The sequence below is a fragment of the Trichosurus vulpecula genome, chromosome 4 (genome assembly GCF_011100635.1).
Source record: "Trichosurus vulpecula isolate mTriVul1 chromosome 4, mTriVul1.pri, whole genome shotgun sequence".
Classification (NCBI taxonomy): domain Eukaryota; kingdom Metazoa; phylum Chordata; class Mammalia; order Diprotodontia; family Phalangeridae; genus Trichosurus; species Trichosurus vulpecula.
The window spans coordinates 294,362,964-294,383,446 of record NC_050576.1 but is presented as its reverse complement, the minus strand read 5'-3'; positions in this window follow the sequence as shown (position 1 = coordinate 294,383,446).

Genomic DNA, 20,483 nt, shown 5'->3' with positions numbered 1-20,483 from the left:
AATGGGGGGAGGGGATCTCTGGGCATAGCCAACACAGAGTGCATGCTGGGTAGATTAAATCAAGCAAAAACCCTTACTTCCGTGCCTGTCCCCATGATGTGAATGAAAAATTGTGTTTGGGGGACTGACGGAGACAAATATCCTCAGAGGCTCATCAATGCCTTTCTGTCACCATGTAGTGAGGGGGATTGTGCCAAGGAGATCTTTATTGAATTGAGAAAGCAATAAATTGAGGAGATAATCTTTTTCATGGTTGGTGTGCTCAGGAGGAATGAGTCCAATGGAGACAAAAGATAACAAACTAGATTGAGTTGACAATTTGCCTGGAGTAAAATGTCGAGATTGTAAATAATTTTAAAATAGCCTGTCATTCAATTGATATCTGTTCTTAAGAAATTCTAATCGATGCAAAACACATTTCTCAAACACAAACCTATAACCTAAGTGAAACCAGCTACCACTTTGAACAAAGAGCTGTGTGAGGGTCTGACTGCTGTGTATAGGGGTAGGGGGTTACTATGGAAAGTAAATTGAACTGCAGCTTGGAAAGCTCAAATCTTTTATGACAATGTCTGATGTATAGTTCTCCCTCCCCCCTTTTGGGGGCTACTGTTTTGTATGACTGGGTGGCTGTGAGTCACTCTTCCCCCAAGAAAGATACCTGTCATAGGGATCTTGGTTAGCTCAGCCCACAGAATTTTAATTTAAAGGTCCAAGATTCAAACGGGAATGGTGGGATACAGTGGATTGGAGCTAGTCAGAAGTCCTGTCATATGACCCAAAGAGCTAGAGATAGATAGGTAGATAGATAGACAGACAGACAGATAGATGGATAGATGGATAGATAGATGGATAGAAGGAATAGATAGATAGATAGATAGATAGATAGATAGATAGATAGATAGATAGATAGATAGACAGATAGACAGATAGATGGATAAATGGATGGATAGATGGATAGATAGATGGATGGATGGATGGATGATAAATATGTTAGAATCATCATATAGGAAATCATGGCAGTCTTATTACAGTAAAACCTGAGTTAATAGTAATTTAACTAACCAGAAATTTCAAAGAACTTAATTTTTTTCAGCATTCCACTTTTATGAAAAAGGATCAGTAGACAGAAAAGGAAGGAGTGAAGGGAACAGATGGGGAATGGGGAAGAGAAGAGAGGGCAAGGGAAGAGGAAGGGAAGGGGAAGGTGGAAGAAGGAGAGGAGAAGGGTAATGGAGGGAGTGAAGGGGAAGGGAGGAGACAGGCTGGAGGGAAGGGAAAGGAGGCAGAGGCGGAGGGGAAGGGAAGGAGAGCAGAAAGGGAGAGAGAAAGATTGTCCGACAACCCAAATATTTCTAAGCAGTTTGACTTTAGGTGGATATATCTATGGTGCGTTTTCCACCAAAATAATGATTCTGAAACTAGGAATAAAAGAATTTTGAGGAAGGAGAGAAAAGGGAAGTAAAGGCAAAAGAAAGAAGAAAGGAAAATTATATAGCTGCAAATTTCTTCATTCTTTTGTTCATTCATTCATTCATTCAAGTATGCATTTTCTCTTCCAGTTGGACCATTAATTTGTTTTGTTTTGCTTTGCTTTGCTTTTAATACCAGTTGACTGTTCTCTATCATTTGAAACTTTAGGGATGGAATTTTACTGCTGGGTAGATGACTTCAAGGACAGAGAGAAGGTTGTTGATAAGATTTTTTTTCTGGTATCATTGTTAATCTGAAGCAAAGCTTCTATCTATCTCTCCTTTTGTGTCAAGATTAAAGAAACCCTGATCATCTTTACCAAAGGGGGAAGGGGGTCCAGACATCTGCCTTTTACAGAACCTCCCTACCACTCTTTCTGCTCTGCTTATGAGAGGCCATCGGCTCTTCTTTTCATGTGCAAGCTAGCATTCTACCCAAACCCACACTGGTAATCTGTTCAGCCAATTCTGTTTTACTTACCCTGCTGTTATTTTCCCTTACAACCCTCTATGAAAAAGACACTAGTCATTTTCTGACCTGCAATGCTAAGAGAGGAAATAGCAGAAACCTGAGAAATATAGCAAGCTATACTTCTTTATGTTGAAACATCTGGAAAAGACACAGGGCTGTATTTGAGAGGAAAAAAAAACATGGGCATGAATGAAGATGCCATTTTTAATTGCTGGCATGAGAGTTCTGCCTTTGTGATCAGTGCCATCAGAAATAGAGACTTCCTGGTGAGCATCTAAATTTTAATTGCCTAGCTAATTGATTTCAGCAAATGTTCCCTGGGTATCAAAAATATTTAGGTACTGATATTATTCCCTACATTAGATACGCTAAATGTTCTGTAAAGCTACATTGATTTAAATGTTAAATATTAGATAATAAATTATTCGCGTGCACTATCTACTGCCTACACACACATACATACATATATATACATATATGTATATATACATAATATTGCTCAATTCCAATAAACACAGTTTTGATAATTAATTGACATTTACTAAATATGTCATTGTTATAGTAAAACAGTATGTCATAATGGGATAGAGAGCCGGCCTTATAATCAGGAAGATCTAGGCTCAAGTCCCATCCTTGACACATATTGACTGTAATCCTAGATCAGTAATTTAACCTTTCAGTGTTCAAGGCAATTTTCTAAGTTGCAGAGAAGGTATTGGTCTACATTAATGAATTAAATGAAAAAGCATTTATTAGGTGCTTACCACTGCCAAATACTTTGCTAAGCCCTGGGTATATAAAAAGAGAAAACAAGACTATCCTTGCTCCCAAGAAGCTCACACTCTAATTGAGGCAAAAAAACATTATCAAAGAAAGTTCAGTGGCAGGGCGGACGGAAAGGCCCATAAGTCCCAAGGGTATAGCTGTCGACGGCAAGATCCACAAGTCCTCAGATTATATCAAGAGGTCAGATGTCAGTCCTAGGAGTAAGGCTACTGGACAGATGGTAAGGCCTGGAGGACCTTAGATGGCAGTGGCACGACAAATGGTAAAATTGAGTGGTCCTCTATCTCACTGGAAGGAATATAATTGGTCCTTTTCATCTTATTCAGGTCATATGAGTAGTCAAGGAGCCTGAATGGGTTCTTGGTAATTCAGGACTGAATGAAGGGAAAAGAGGGGAAGAAGCAGAGGGAAAGTTTCTCATTGAGTGCTCCCTATATCAATGAAACCATGGGTTTGGTTGAAAAAAAAAAGAAACCAGATGGAAAGCAAATATTAAATTATTAATTGAAAATATCCCCTCATAAACACACATCTTTGGAATTAACACTAGTTGTATAGATTATAGAGACATTTACCTTTCCTCCCCGTCCTCACATATACACGTGCACACACATTCACATCTCTTTTGTTGATGGTTGGATGGTTGGCTTTTAGCCTGTCTTTGTTTCAAGGTTATGCCAATTTGTACTCCCTTTTCTCCCCCTCATCTAGAAAGATTTCTCTTTCAGTATGCTGATTTAATTTACTTTGCAGATACTGCTCAGAATCTGCTCCAGCAGCATACCCTTGGGAGGGTTTCATTCAGGGATAAATGTAAATAAACACACACATATACAGCTTCTGATATAACATTAAAGATGAGTCGGGTTATGTAGTCTCTGGGTACCAGAAGGCTGATTTTCTTTTGCGTTTCCTCTATGAAAAACTCGTTGCAGTAGAAAGGACTTCAGCAAAGGAAAGGAATAGATTTTAAAATTGCCTCCTATGGGTCCCATGAGACTTGAAGGCACATGGAAAAGAATGAGCAGATCTTGGCAAGAAGTACAAGATAAATACAATTTTCCACTAAATCATTTCCCCTTAAAATGCCAGCTGTCAACTGCTTCAAACATTTATGAATTTGGGGACGTGTCGCTGTCACAGAGTATGGCACCCAGGACTAAATAACATTACTGCTTTCAAGGGAGAAGGGACTTTCCCTTAATCATGTAGTCTAAATCTAGAGAGGTTTAAAAGTAAGGTTTGCCTTTCTTCTCACATGGGTGATCTACTGTCACATGTGTGTAAGAGTCAAGTTGAGTTAGGCTACATATATGCCCAGGTTCCTGCTCAGAGAGTGTAATTGCTGCTGTTAGCAGACCATTGATTTCTATGAGTAAAAAAACAAATTAACACACAAATGCTAGTTTGTTATTACCTAAATGAAGGACTTAAATACACACTGTTGGGTTGTTATTGTTTTTTAAATGTTGCTTTGGTTTTTAAAGAAAACAAACTTTCTTCCAGTGTGAAACATGTAAAAAACATTTAAGTGTTGCTTGATCAAAGTAATTGACCATTTCCCATAATTATTGCTAAAATCATTTTTATTTTTACTTCAACATACTTCAATAGATCCGTCATCTTGTTAGTCTGGATATTTCTGTTAATGCTGCCCCATGTAAACTGTGTTAAGGCGACACAGCATAGTCAGCCTACCATGTGCTAAGCACTGGGAAAACAAAGAAATGTAAAAGACTGTCCCCACTCGCAAGGAGCTCACAGTCTAATGGGGGAGACAACATGCAAACAACATGTACAAGCAAGATATATACAGGAGAAACTGGAGATAATTAACAGAGGGAAGGCACTAGAATGAAGAGGGATCAGGGAAGGGTTCCTGTAGAAGGTAGAATTTCAGCTGGGACTTGAAGGAAGCCAGGTGGCAGAGATGAGGAGGGAGAGCATTCCAGGCATGGGGACAGCCAGAGGCAATGCCAGTGAAAAGGACTGACAGAGTGTGTAGAGATTCAGGCACTCATGTGCCATGTCTGCCCTGACAATGGCTGTGGGAACCTGGACAGGTCACTTAACCTCGAAATACCTCAGGCAACTACCCAAAAGAATAAATGGTAGAGCAAGTGCCAATATAGTGGCAATTAGTGAAAGTGTCAATTAGTGTAAGTGCCAATAAGTGGAAGAAATTCCTTTGTCAGCAGTTCCCTATACTAATGAAATCATACATTCTACAAAAGATAATAATAATTTTTCATTTTCCACTGTTTTGTTGTTTTTGGTTTGAGGGTTTGTTTGTTTTTTTTGTTTATTAGTCAAGTCTGACTCTTCATGACCCTGTTTGAGGTTTTCTTAGCAAAGATACTGGAGTGGTTTGCCATTTCCTTCTCCAGCTCATTTTATAGATGAGGAAACTGAGGCAAACAAGGTTAAGTGACTTGCTCAGGGTCACATAGCTAGTAAGTACCTGAGTCCAGATTTGAACTCAGGTCTTCATGACTCCAGAGCTGGCACTCTATTCACTGTACCACCTAGCTGCCCCAGGTCCTATGCTGTTACCCCACAGTATTTAGTTGTAGTCCAGTGCTTTAGGAATTGACTTGACTTCAGACTCCTCCCACATAATTCTCCATTGACCTTGGATAAATAATTCCTGGGCAGCTAGGTGGCTCAGTGGATAGTCTGGTAGGTATAAAGTCAGGAAGACTCATCTTCCTGCATTCAAATCTAGCCTCAGACACTTACTAGGTATGTGACTGAGGGCAAGTCATTTAACCCTGTTTGCCTTGGTTTCTTCATCTGTAGAATGAGCTGGAGAAGGAAACGACAAACCACTCCAGTATCTTTGCCAAGAATACCCCAAATGGAGTCACAAAAAGTTGGATACGACTGAAAATGACTGAAAAAATTCTTGTTCTTACTATCAAAATGTATATGAAACAACCAAAATCAACCAAATATTGTACATAAAACAGAAAAATGCAATCCTTAACTTGAAAGTTCTATTCGAAAGTAGACAAGATCATACATGGGTGCTCTATTTTGGCCAGGCCCATCTCTAGAATCTGGCAGGGGTTCCATGGTACGGATGCACTTGTTTATCGCTTGGGAGCTTTAGCCAGGATGTTCTGGGTCAGGGTATGGGGTGAGAGTCAAAGAAGAATCTTAAAGGCAGAGGTCTTTCATAGTCTAGAAGACCAAGAAGGCACTGGACGGAGGACCCAGATTGTCTGTGGTGTCTGAAATGGAAGCCAAGGTTGGAAGCTGGTGTAGCTGACCATGCATCTGAAAGGATCTAAGGCACATAATAGCCTTCTTAAGAGATCTCTGGGTCAAAACCAAGATCAAAATAAAGTCACAGGGGAATAGATTTAGATTATACAATCTAACTGCTTCATTTTGCAGATGAGGAAAGTGAGGACCAAAGAAGTAAATTAACTTACCCAAGGACATATGGACAGTAGATGTGGTGAGGTAGAGTCTGAGGTCCAGGAACCAAAGATTTGGTACATGGGAAGAGGGTGTTGAATGAAACAAGGAAGATTCCAGTTGCAATGCTGACTAGTCTACACAAACAAAAGTTAAGTGGAGAATCAGAAGATGATGAATTCAGACAAGGTAGACCATTAATTCAATTCAATTCAGCAACCTTAAGTGTCTAGCATGAAGCTATTGAGATTACCAGTTGGCTGAGTCCACTGAGATTGGAGCACTTGACACTCCTTGTCTTGTAGACTGACCTCCATTTATGGAAATAAGACTCCCCATTCTCACATTCTTCAACTCGTTAACAAGTTCTTACCTCATACCCTTGCCCCCAGTCCCTGGGAATAATGACAATTATGGTAGTAAAAATTATTGCTCTCAAGTCTAAGGTTCCCACCACCACCACCACCACCAAAGAAAGGTAGAAAAAAATAAAAAGGGTAGTCAATGTACAAATAGAAATCAGGTATAGGAAAAGTAATTTATTCCTACATAGAAAGAAATGTGAAATATAGAAGAATCACAGTGCTCATTAACAGAATTAATAAGATTAATAAGATTCAGTAACCATGGTTATAATCTGCTGGGAGACTAATATTTAGACCTCATTAGTACAGAAAACATTTTGTAGGACTGTTAATTAGCCATTTTACATTTTTATTTTGTCTGGGCACTATCTGATCAAAGTTAAATGTATGTCAATGTTCTTTCTGGAAGCTGACCTCTCCAGTAGTGCAGAAGCCACTGCCACTGTTATCAACCATTGCCACTCTTGGGATACTATATCCACTGCCTTATGGTGCTCCTGATATATTCAGACCTTTCAAAACATGCAAGGTCACCGCTATAACTGAACATCTCCACTCTGGGATAGTCATTCACCTAAAATCAGTAAGGAATAAACATATAGAGGGCAAAGGTCACTAGCACATGCCAACCTCCTTGAGTCCACTCTCTATCTGGGTAACAGAGACAGAGTCACCATGACACTGGGGCAGAAAAAGACTATCCTTCTTCACCACTTTCTAGAATCATATGATGCCACCTATAGAGCTACAGTTGGGTAGCAGTATATTCCCCTCCTGCTGCTATCACAGGGAACATGAATGTACACAGGGACCACTCAAGATCTCTAATGTTAAATTAAAATACTAGGTCCTTTCAGCATTGAGTCACCACATGGCTAGAAACAGGCAAGAAATTCATTTTCCCCAAAAGCCTAAGTAATGAGTCAACATGACTTTGGAATCCCTGAAACAGTTCCTTGGGGAACTCAGGGTGAATGCTCCCCAGTATAGTGTCTAAAGATTCATTTAACCTTACTACATGTGTAAATGGGGCAGCTAGGTAATGCAGCGGGTAGGGCCCTGGCCCTGGAGTCAGGAAAACCTGAGTTCCAATTTGGCCTCACACTGTTACTAGCTATGTGACCCTTAATCCTGTTTGCCTTAGTTTCCTCATCTGAAAAATGAGCTGGAGAAGGAAATGGTAAACCATTCCAGTATCTTTGCCAAGAAAACCTTAAATGTGGTCACAGAGAGTAGGTCACGCCTGAAACAACTGAACAGCAACGATACGTGTAAATAGCTATGCCAGGCACTAAGATATGAAGCTGAAAAACATCACAATGTATGCCATCCAATAAATCTAACTGTAGGATGAGATTGGCCTACAAATAATAATGTAAGAGTCTAAACTTGTAAAGGCAAGCAAAGCGGGACTTTTTGTTGTCTTTTCTTTTGGAGTGCTTCTCAGCACTAAGGCAATCAAGTACCTTTGATTGAGTCTTGCCTTTGTTTGTAGGAAGGCCCACACCCTTTTGCTAGTTAGATCATGAGAGGTATGAAACCCTCCAGAGGTGGAAGTGCTCTGACCCTGAAGAAGTGTATAAATACTCTGAGGTTAGCATTTTGTTGGGGCTCACTCGTTGGAAGAGTGTTGGTGTGGAGACTCTGAGGAGCTGTCAAGGAGCCTCCTGGCTTTGAAAAACCCAGATATTTGTGCTTCTCTCTCTGGTAACTATGTACGTAATGTCTTGGTCAGACAGCTAGAAGCCTGTCTGCTTATTTGTGTTACTTTTGCTCTGTTTATATAATTTCTGCTTATAATTTCTGTTTGTGTTTTCTCTGAAGCTCAGGGTGCTGACTTTTCCCCCTGAACTAAGTGAATGATATATATGTTTAAAAGTGAGATTTTGTAAACCCCTTAAAGTTGCTTTGCTTAGAAAAGCAGATCAAAGAACCTGTACTAGCAGCCCTCTTGTGTGCTGGTGTTATTGGCCTTACATAGCCACAGTAGAGGCAAGCAGCACTGTTGTGACAAAACTGTGGCCCCTTTGGTATGGGTTTATAGAAAAATATGATGTAGAAAGGCTTCACCCTACTCCACAACCTTAGGGAAACTGGATTTCCACCTTTGGAAAGCACAGGAGATGAACATGACCTGATGATCATTTTACTCTCTTATTTGAAAGATGGGTTTCAGGCTAGACTTCTACCTATCTATTGCACGTCAGATATTTGCAGTCTAGGGGTACAATGCCTTTTAGGGATTCAAGATAAAATCCACCTTCCCTAGTTGCTATATGTGGGAAGGAACCCTACCCCAGGCTGACAGGGTAACCACTAGTTTAATTTTACTCAACTTAGCTCTCCCATCACCAAATGTTTACATGAAAGATTGTCACGAACTACAAATAAACATATTTTTTTAAGTAATCAAGGAAGTTATATAGATTAGGCTAGATGGTAAGACACACAAGATTCAAGAGACTCTTAAACTCAAGAGTGAAATGAAATTTCAGCTCAACCAGGAAGAGAATGACCTTTCCCAAGAAGTCTCTTCTTAGCAGTCTCTGTGTGGGGTGGAGGTGGCAGGGGCAAGGGCGGGGGAGGGACGCCCCCCCCCCCCCCCCCCCCGCCCCGAGAGATTTATAGGAGCTGAGAATCAAAGGACATGCCTTTGGCTGGATGGACCACTCTGAGCATTCAAGTTCCAGTACTTGCCTCTTTTCTTGCCCCATCTCTTCCAGCTTTTTTCTCTGAAATTCCTCCATCTGTCAGGAGTCACAACTCCCATAGCGTCATAGAGCTTTATTTCGGCTATACCACCAAAGCCCTCAACAGGACACTAGAAACAAGAAAGATGCCTGACACTGAACTGAAACTCTGCTTTTGCCTAAGACCTCTTTTCATGTTGTAAATACAGAAATTTATCCTCAAACTTGACAGGCCTAGAACTTATAGATGGACACAAGTGGGGCCTCTGGCTGGATTGGAGATCACAAGATCATAGGCTGAGTGCTAGTCCATACTCCTTATTTTATAGATGAGGAAACTGAGGTTCAGAGAGGTTAAATAATTATTATGCCCAATGTCATTGAGCTAGAAAATGGAATTTGAACCCAGATCCTTTGAATCTAAGTCTAGCATGAATGCGAGCAGTTCTGTTCCAGATAATTAGGTAACCTAAAGCAATCTATAAACATCTACTTTTTCCCATATTTCTCTGAGTATTATCAAGTGAGATGATGATGTAGGAAAAGGAAGAAATAATAAGACACGAATCACAGCCTATTACTGGTCATACTAGTACCCATACACTATTACCAAAGGGAACGCTAAAGTAACACCACAGGCTACAAAATGACTAACTGCATAAAGCGGGTTCAGAGACCAGGTAGGTTGACTTTTCCCTTTCTTCGATTGTCTGAGTAATTTGGGCAGTAAGAAATAGTAATGTAAGAATTTCTCTGCCTGAATTTTTAGTGTCATTGTAGCTATTTAAATCAGACCACTGATGTAAATGAAAAGACATACTTTGAAGTATCCTTTTTACCTTCATTCCATCTTGATGTGGGTCCAGGTGGAAGGAAGACATGTGCCACACCTGCCTTTCACTTCCTTAGGTCACAGCTCCACTCTCCAAGGCCAGGCAGGGAAAGGAACATAAGATGTGGCATAGGTCACTGTAAGAAAAGCCAGGAAGACAAGGACAAAGCAATCTGGATTGGACTCTCCTTCTTTTCTTTGCTTCCTGCTCTCACTCAATTACCCAGCTACTGAGAGGGCTATTTGGTACATAGTGACAACACAGAAGAGTTTTCCCATAAATTTGAGTTAAAGTGCTTGATAGATACTAAATCACTCTTTACAAGACATTTGAAGCAGAGGCTGAATTGGCCTATAAAGGTCCATCTCAGAGAGTATAAACCTAGAGCTCCCCCAGAAACTCCCAAAGCTAGAAGGGACATGGTAACTCAGCACTTGGACCTTTTAGAGAGAGCAAACTCCTGGCTGCTTCTGGTCAAATGGTGGTGGAGCCATGAAAGGACGTATCACTTTGGCATGACATAAAAAACCCTCAATGGTCCCTTGGTCCTTCCTTGCCCATTGACAGCAGCAGAGGCGTGATATTGTATCCGTTAAAAGGAGATGCAGCTTCCAGCTGCCTCTTTCTCCCCTCAACCCTCCAGATGGCATCCTGTAACTCCATGATTTCCAGTGAGGGGTAGAGCATGCTCAGGCATCCAAGAAATCACAGTGACTACCCTCAAATGGCACTAGATAAGCTTATTCCTGGGGCTCTGGATTCGCTCCTTTGTTTTTCTTTTCCTGAGGTGGAAGTATACAAGCCTGGAGATAACCTTTCTGATGCCCAGAAGTCCTGGGTCCATTGAACGAGGCTGGCTGACAGCAAGGAAAATTTCATCAGAGAAAATGAACATTGACAAAAGGAAGAGACCAAACACCTGACCTAGTCTGCCAGAAAATATGGATTTTAAGGGAGACAGTGCCAGGCCAAGGTGAAGTATAAAATGCCTAATCGAGTCAGTGATCCTGCACACTGCCTTATGTGCTGATGAAGTTTAAATCTCAGGCTTTTCACAGATTGTAGAAGTAGTTACAAGTTACTGAATCCTGTTTTATGTCATTCTATCAATGTGCAGCACTGTGAGTCTTTTTATGTTTAGAATTTCTTTCGTGTTTAGAGATAAAATATCTGTTTTATATCTGATTCATATAAAATAACTTTTTAGTCTCCATTTTGAGGAGATCAGAAATGAGGCAAAGACCTAAGCTTTAAATAATTTGTTCCTGAGGTAGAGATGGGGGTAGCGGTGGTGGGGTTAATGAGCCAAAGATTATGAGAAAAGGTAGGCTATACCTCTCCCCCTCTCATTAGAGACCAGGTTTCCCAGGACTGAACCCAACCAGTCCAGACCGCATGCTGGGATCCAGAGCTTAGAAGGACTGAAAGCTAATAGTGAAGAGAGTGGGCACAGTGCCCAACCCCCTGGGTCCAGATATAGTTCCTTAATGTTAGACATCTTTACAATTTTAAGCCATTTTCTCTTGCTGCAATTGCATGGTAATTACTACATTAGTCGGTCGTTGGCCACACTTGTAAACAATATTTTTTTATTTGAGATTAACACAGAAGATGACTTTCTAAAGGTTTCTTTCTCTATTTGGGGGCCATTACAAAGAACTTCCGGTTTTTTAAAAGACTGTTTGTCCCCAGTAACTTCATTCCTCACTTCATCTTTGCCTCCCTCTTACCCCACCCCGAAAGAGTAACGTTCAGCCTCCAGCTGGTACAGAACAGTGTTTATCACTGATTCCAATGTGGCTCAAGGAAAAAGAATTGTATATTAGCTCGCTTTACTTTAATCTAATAAAGGGTTATTTTAATATTATTTGGTCTTACACTAATACAGAATTTGGAACCTTTTCTTTTTCTTACTCCTGATGGCTAAAAAGTGTGAAAGGCAAAAATTGCTTAAAAGCAAAAAACAAAAACTAGCAAAAACCAGAATGTAACTCACTGGTGATCTTTCAAAAAGATCTCAGGTCACCTCTATAAGGTAAGGCCTCTTTTTTGTAACCGGGTGGTTGTGTTACAAAAATAACTCATTTTAATGACAAGTTGGTTACCGCCTGAAGTGGGAAAAGAAACATAAAAGGTAATTTGGAGTTTTAGTTAACAAATGCATCCTCATCAGCTATAAAAGCTTTTCATTGTCACATTTGATATGCACCATTCAAGTTGACTTCAAATGTAATTACAGCCTTTTCTTTTAAAAGGGAGGTATACTATATGCCTGTGCAGAGCAAACTCTCTCTCTCTCTCTCTCCCTCTCTGTCTCTCTGTCTGTCTCTGACTGTCTCTGACTGTCTCTCTCTGTCACCCTATCTCTGTCTCTGTCTCCGTCACTCTATCTCTGTCTCTGTCTGTCTCTGTTTCTATGTGTCTCTGTCTCTGTCTCTGTCTCTGTCTCTGTCTCTCTCTCTCTCTCTCTCTCTCTCTCTCTCTCTCTCTCTCTCCCTAACACACACACACACACACACACACACAAGACGCCGTGAAGTTTTTATCTGTAGAAAAAAGTATATGCAAGGATGTATCCACCTTAAATCCATTTACTCACCGTACATAGTTATCTGCTGCTCTAAGGTGTACTTTACAACCTATAAGTATTTGAACCACAACAACCAGAGAAGGGGAATGGTCTGAGTCATTTCAGAAGTGACCCCATAAAAATAAGAGCCAGCTGGAGGGAATGTTACAAAGCTCAACCAATCAAGTAATCAAGAGTTATTAAGCATCTGTTATCCTACTATGTGTCAGACACTGTGTTAGGTGTTGGGAAGCACCAAGGCAAAAATGAAAAATAATCCCTGTCCTCAAGCAGCTTACACTGATGCTCTAGAGGGCAAAGTCAAGATGGTGGAGTGAAAGGTCAAAACTGACAAACTTCCCCCCAAATCTCTTCTACAACAACCACAGAAAATGCCAAATTAAATTCTGAGCAGAAAAGGCAACAAAAAGTTACAGTGAATCATGTTTCTAGACCCAGGCTGCTTAAGAATATAAAAAGGGAGGTCTTCAGACACTGGGGTGGGGGCTTGATGGGAGTGCAGTACAATGCAGTACGGAAGCACCAGGCTGTGGTGGGGAGTAGGCTAGCACCCAGGAATAGTAAGGGAACTGAACACCTGGGCAGAAAGAAATCCCAGGGGACCCCTGGACTAGCAGTGGGTGCAAGATTGGGTGCCATGTGACCTATTACCCAGTTCCAGGTCACAGTTGGAAGGCAGACAGAAGCAGGAGCAGTCATGAGGGAGCAAGGGCCCTACCTAGACCAGAAAGGCAGTGAAGAGACTTTTCCCCAAATCACACCAAGCTGGAAGAACTGAAAACTTAACCCGCCCCAGACAGAGCTACAAAAGCATCTGAAGGACACAAAAGCACAGGAGCTCAATCTAGACACCTTCCCCCCTCCCCACCTCCAACCTCAGAGGTGAATAGAGTCCAACCCTAATATAAAGTCCAAAGTCAAGGAATGGTATGGGAAAATGAATGGAAAAAAAAGGTTCAAAAGCTACTATACTGACAGGGAAGCTCAAGACACAAACTCAGAAGAAAACAATGACTTGAAAACATCTACAATCAAATTCTCAAAGGAAAAAGAAATATAAATTGGATACAAGCCCAATAAGCATTCCCAGACAACATAAAGATTTTTTTTAAGTGCAAAAAAAATTTTTTAATAAAATAAGAGCAGTAGAGGAAAAATTGGGTAAAGAAATGCAAGCTGTGCAAGAAAATTATGAAAAAAATTAATAGCTTTGTATAAGAGGCAAAAAAAACGTTGAAGAGAATTATTATTTAAAAACCAGCACCAGCCACATGGTAAAAGAAATATAAAAACCAAAAATAATATTTGTGCTGAAGTTTATATTCTGCTGTATGTTCAGATCAAGAGAACTGAGTCCATCCGAATATTTCATAGGCATGAAATTATGGTTCATTGCATATCACATTCATAAGTATCTTAATAATGAAGCAGAATGGTACAGTACAGAAGTTCTTAACATGGAGTCCATGGGTGGGGATGTGTGGAGAGATTTCAAGGGAATGTGGACTTTGATGGAAAAAAGTACATCTTTATCTTCACTGATAGCATACAAGTTTAGGGCAGAATTGTGGTGAATAGCCTTCTGCAACATTAGGATGAATCAAAATGGCTTATTGATGGGGCAGCTAGGTGGTGCAGAGAGTAGAGCACTGGCCCCAGAGTCAGGAGGACCTGAGTTCAAATCTGGCCTCGGACACTTGACACATGTACTAGCTGTGTGACCTTGGGCAAGTCACTTAATCCCAATTGCCCTGCCCAAAAAAATATGGTTTATTGATACTCACAACCAAACAGCGTAATAAGAGGGTATGGAGAGCAGAATACCAACTCAGACAGAGAGAGTGGCTTCCCTCACCCCCATCATCCCATGGCATTTCTAATACATGGCATTGGCCTGGGTGAGCAGTAGGATATGAGCTCCAGTTGAAGGCGCAGAGCCCCTGGGCACACAGGTGTATGGAGAATTTTCAGCCAAAGGGCCCCCATGGAATCTGTCACTTTGCTGGTAAAGCAATGGGGTTAGGGAATATGGACCAGTTGCAAAAAGATGAACTAGGTAGGCTTAGTCAGAATGAGGAAGGTAGAATTCCAATCATGCCACATCAGCAAGCTTGAAGGAGAGTTTCAGCAGACAGTGGAGGTGGTTAAGTCTTACAAGTACCAGCATCGTGTAGGAGGAGCCAGGCCTGGAAGAGTGGATTTATAGATTCCTCTCAAATAGCCTCTGACTAAAATTTATCATTTCCTTGAATAGGGAATTAAAAAAAAACCATTCTGGGAAAGGCTTCGCCAAACTACCAAAGGGGCCCATAAAACATCTAAAAGAAGTTACAAAGCCCTGGTCTAGTGGAGAGTTAGACTGAAATCAGGAAAGTTTTTTCTTTCAGTCATTTCAGTTGTGTCCAACTGTAATGTATTGCAATGTAATCCCATTTGGGCTTTTATTTTGGCAAAGAAACTGGAGTGGTTTGCCATTTCCTTCTCCAGCTCATTTTACAGATGAGGAAACTGAGGCAAACAGGGTTAAATGACTTGTCCAGGGTCACACAGCTCGTAAATGTCTGAGGCCAAATTTGAACTCAGGGCCTCTTGACTGTGGGGTTGCTACTCTATCCACTGCACCACCTAACTTCCTGGAGTCAGAAAACCTGGGTTCAAATTCTGTCTTTGAAACATACTGTCTAGGTGAGTCTGGGTAGGTCACTTAACTAGGTAACTCTGTAACACTAGAAGTAGCAGAATGGCTATTGATCTGCTTTGGAAGAGGGGTTTCTTTACTCGGAGTTCCCTATACAGTGACATTACAAACTTCTCTTCTGCAATGGATATGTGATCTCATCAATATGAGCCCCCTCTCCAGCAGTGCAGCTTGAATCCCATTAGCCCTGCTTATACAATGTCTGACTTTTGTCTAAGTCCTCCCACAGTCTTCCACTGAGGATCCAGCCAATGTGCCAGTGGAGTTACTCTTAGCCTCTCAACATCGCATGGGCACAATGCAATGGGTGAACTGACATTTGATTTCGTTCACTCCTGACCTATGACCAGCCCACTTCCTCATCTAATCATACATCTCTGTGATATTTTTTTTACACAGCTTCCTGTGTGCAATTCAATTTTCATAATGTACCAAAACGTATTTATGCCCAGCATACATCTCTCCATTGTTCTCTGGGCAACATATAATGATTTTTCAAAGATTGTAGCATTCTGTAATATCCCAGCAATATAGCATCACCATTAGTTCACTGATGTTTAAAATATGGCCATTTGTTTCTAGAAAAAAAGCTTGGTTTCACTGAAAATACCTTACAATTTTCAGAATGCATTGTAGCCACTCTTCCTTCTGTCAAATTCTGAGCCCTGCTCATTGCCCATATACACCTTCTTCTGAGGAATACACGCTGATGAACGGTCTCAATGTGCTGTCCATCTAACTGGTACAAATGTCTTGAAAATAGACATAATTCATATGGACATTACTGTGTATGTGTGTGTTGTTAGGGCAAATGCTTCTGAGTGATTGTGAATCTTGTTTAGAAGTTCTGGAATATTCCTGAGTTTAGTGCAGTCGGTACAATGTCACTGGCAAAAAGGAACATCTGGAAGATCTCATCATCTACGTGAACTCTCCCTTCAATTTGGATTCTGTGCTAGACATCCTCCATGAGAATGACAGCTACATCTCTCCCTTTTGTAAGCCTTGCTTGATGTTAGTAAGCAGAGGATTGTCAAACAAAGTTAACTCTACTATTATGTCTATCAAGGACTCTTATGATCTTATGTATTGGGGGGACTTCTTAATGAAGAAAGGCACTTACGATTGTACTTTATCCTATCAAATAATTTTTTAATAGTCAACAGGCAATAAGCAAAAAAGAATTGTGCATTTTCTGCATGTTTTAGTCAACCAAGTGGCTATGAAGATGCTGACTACCCTAGATTATGGTTACAGATTTTGTAAAGATAAGAAGTAGGCATATGGGTTGGTAATGACAGATGTTCTTTTGATTACCTTATTTTTTTTTTGGAGGGGGGAAGGCAGGGCAATTGGGGTTAAGTGACTTGCCCAAGGTCACACAGCTAGTAAGTGTCTCAAGTGTCTGAGGCCAGATTTGAATTCAGGTCCTCCTGACTCCAGGGCCGGTGCTCTGCTCACTGCGCGACCTAGCTGCCCCTGCTCACCTTATTTTTAATAGTGATTCTGTCTGTGAATTTTCCTTCTCCCTTTTAAAACATTTTGAAAATCAATCCCTCAATGATCTCAAAATTGTGTCACCTCCAGCATAATCTTCCTCTACATATACCTCGTTGGCTGTAGTTACTTTTTCCATCTTTTTTCCCTTTAGCTCTGTTTCTACATCCTTACATGGTATAATAGGAATACGACATGAGAATCCAAATCCTACTGGCTCCATTGTTACTGATGGAGAAAACAGTATTTTATGGAAACACAGAAAAGTTATATCCATTCTTCTCCATTGTTCATCTTTCTCCTTCCAGTTTTATATTTAAATATTCTTGGGGTGATCTGGCTAAGTTGAGTCTTTTTGAAAGCTACTTTTTCTCTCTATGAGATTTCGTTGTTTTTATGAGGTGATGCTATTCATAAAATTCTTCCAGAAGATTCTGAAAATTACCTGAAATTCTAAATCAGTTTTGTCCCGGCTACCTTATGGCAAGGAAAATAAGCTGGCTAAAGTTTGTTGGTTAGGGTAGCTTCTAAACTCTTTTGTCTCTTTTTATTGGTGATCACATGAGTTCAGCTTTCAGAGCATTATATTATATACCTTGTACTCAAAGCTCTAACTAGGTTGGGGTGAACTGGGCTCTTACTCTGGAAATTTTTTTTTATTGCACATCACTCCTTTATTATAGTGAACAACAAAAAAAAGGGGGGGCAGAATTAGTACAGTTATGCTAAAAATGATGAGTACCCAGGTGGCTGCACATAAGGTGGAAGGCAATGGGACACTGAGACACATTTCAACATGATCTAGAAGCGGGGCCTATAAAACACAATGGGATGTACTCATCCACCCATTAGAAATCAAGGAACTCTCCCTTCTGACAGTTTGAGATCTCTGATAACTACCAAGTGGGACAGTTTAATTTCAAAAGCCACTAATAACCAGCCTAGAAGGGTCTTTTGTGAAAGCGATTACAACAAGTAAACATTAGGATATAATCTCAACTTCTCAGATCCATTGTTCTTGGATTAGGGAGGACATAAAGCCTTTCATGATTTATTAAATGACCACCTGGGTTATAGGCAGCTTCCTACAACAGCCCCTGAGAGGGCTGACCTACTGGCAGAACTGACTCGTAGGAATAAATGGACCAGTTGCTTCTTTCAACTCCCCACATTGGTCACTTCTTACTATGTTCCCATACTCTGGAAATTTTGAAGTTGCCAATAACAACATCCCAGGGTAGGATTTTTCCCCTGCCCAGCACCACCCCAGTAAACTAGCAGTCGCCCTTTCCGAGGGGCTATTTCCTTAGGAACACTCTAAGCGAACCAAGGAACGTGCTAAGTGCACCAATTACTCTACCAGGACCACCCACAGCACTTGCCCAGGTGTGAAATTGCTAGTAATAGCAATTGATTATTACAGCAATGTCAACTCATTGTAGTGATGATGACAATGATTATGATGACGATGATGCTTTCACCTCTTCTGAGTATAAACACATTCCAATTCTTAAAAGTAAAAAAGGTCAATTTGTATATCATTATCCCTTTGTGTATATGTTTACTTCTCCTAGCTAAAACCTCATCATGGAGAGGAGAGATTTGTAGGGCAATATCAGTGGTTCAGGTTAGAGGTATTGGTCAAATGAATCAATAACCTCACTCCTTTTGCTAGAAAGTCATAAGCAAACACTTGGAAAAAAATAACATGGAGGGAAAAAAAAGGATGTTCTGCCATCAGCTTCAGCACATCATCTGGTTTTGAGGAGAGATGTTAAAGCAGTGTTACCATTCTGCTGCCAGAATTAAGAGGGGGCATTTTCATTTAGCCTGACATTCCAACAAGAAATGCACTAGGGCTCATTTCTAACAGGTCCTGGCATAATTTCAATATGGGAACATGGGGATTTGCCATACCAGATCAGATCATTGGTCCATCAAATCTGACAGCTGTGGAGTACAGAATAAACACCCTAAGCAAGGCAGAAAAATCTCAAAAATGTGGAAACAAACAAAAAAAGACCAAGAGAGCTACTTAGTCATAAATAGAAATTGCCCCCATTAACAATCAGCAGAAGTGATAATATAAATATTCAGCATAGCTATACCAGGAAAAAATGTACTCTCTGGAGAGAGTACTGGGAGTTAAGGCAACCTAGGATTCAAACCTAGTTTTGACATTCACTCTCTGGGTCACCTTAGGCAATTTAGTTCAATGTTTTTTTGTCCTGGTCAGTCCAAGTGTGAAATGGATGTGTATAACACCTGCTCCAAATGAAGATGTTTGTGAAGGAAGACAGTGTCCTCTGCATCTCCTCTGTGCTCCCTGAAGATCAGATTAGCTCCACTTCTTTGAAGCATGAATTTAGGGTTTCACTTTCTCTGAAGTGCTAGACATCATTCACAACGACCATGACAAGTGGCATGTTGGTGGATAGTCCGTACAAAAGTCAGTCTCCTGGAAAGAACAATGGGGTTGGGAGACCTTCACTGAACTCTTAGCTTCATCACTTACTTGCTATGAGATCTACAGCTAATCACTTAAACTCCCTGGTTATAGATGGATTTATGTCAGCAAAAATGGGTATCCTCATGCCTAAGACTACTTACGTCAATGAATCTCAAAGATATGGGGGCTCCCTCCACTGGTACACATCATTACTTACTTATTCACACTTTTTCACTCTGTGGGAGTCTCGTCCATGAGTGACTACGTGAAGGATCATGTATCAAAGAAGGTATTGTTGAGATACATGAAGGTTAAGTGACTTGCCCAAAGTCACATGGCGGGGTAAGAGTTGGAGGTGGGATCTGAATGAAGATCTCTCTTACTTCAAACCCAGCATCCTATCCACTGTTCCATATCCACATTCTTCCATAAATCTTCCACACAGGGTATGCCGAAAACCCAGAAGTATTCTTGGTGCTTTAATAGTGTATGGGTACCAGTACAACAGGTGGTCCCTTTCTTATCTCTCACTATCATTACACTGCCACCTCACCTCATGACACTCAGAAGAATATAGGAAAAGCCAGAGTTTATAAATTGCGTTGCGTGACCTCATTATAAGGGCCTGGCAGCTCTCTGCCTTGCTCGCTCTTGTACTAGACTTAAAGTAGAAGGATCTGGGTTTGAATCCCAGATTATAGCATTTATCAAATGAGGAGTTTGACATAAGATTCCTCTAAATTTACTTCCACCACTAAATCTGTTTTCTCCAGTCTAGCCAGATAATCCCACTTATGTCCACCTGAAAGTTCTACTCAAGTTTGAGGACAAGTTTCTGTCTTCCCAACAAGAAAAAAGGTTTGGATTTAGTAAAAGGGACTAGAGGTCCACATGTGGCCTTGAGGCCACTGGTTTCCCATCCTTTAGGGTCAATATTTTCTTGCTTCTAGCGCTCTGTTGAAAGATAGTAGAATATAGCAGGGGGAAAAAATTTAGGACTTAACACTGGAAGTAGCCTTAGAGATCATCTCAATCAATCCCCTTGTTTTGTAGATAAGGAAACAGACAACTAAAAGACAGGAGTGGAAGACAGTTCTTTGCAATGAAAAGAATACCAGACTTGGAATCAGAAAACACAGGTTCGAAATCCCACTCTGCTGTTGACTATGTGTGTGACCATGTAAAATGATGAAGTCAAACCAGATGAT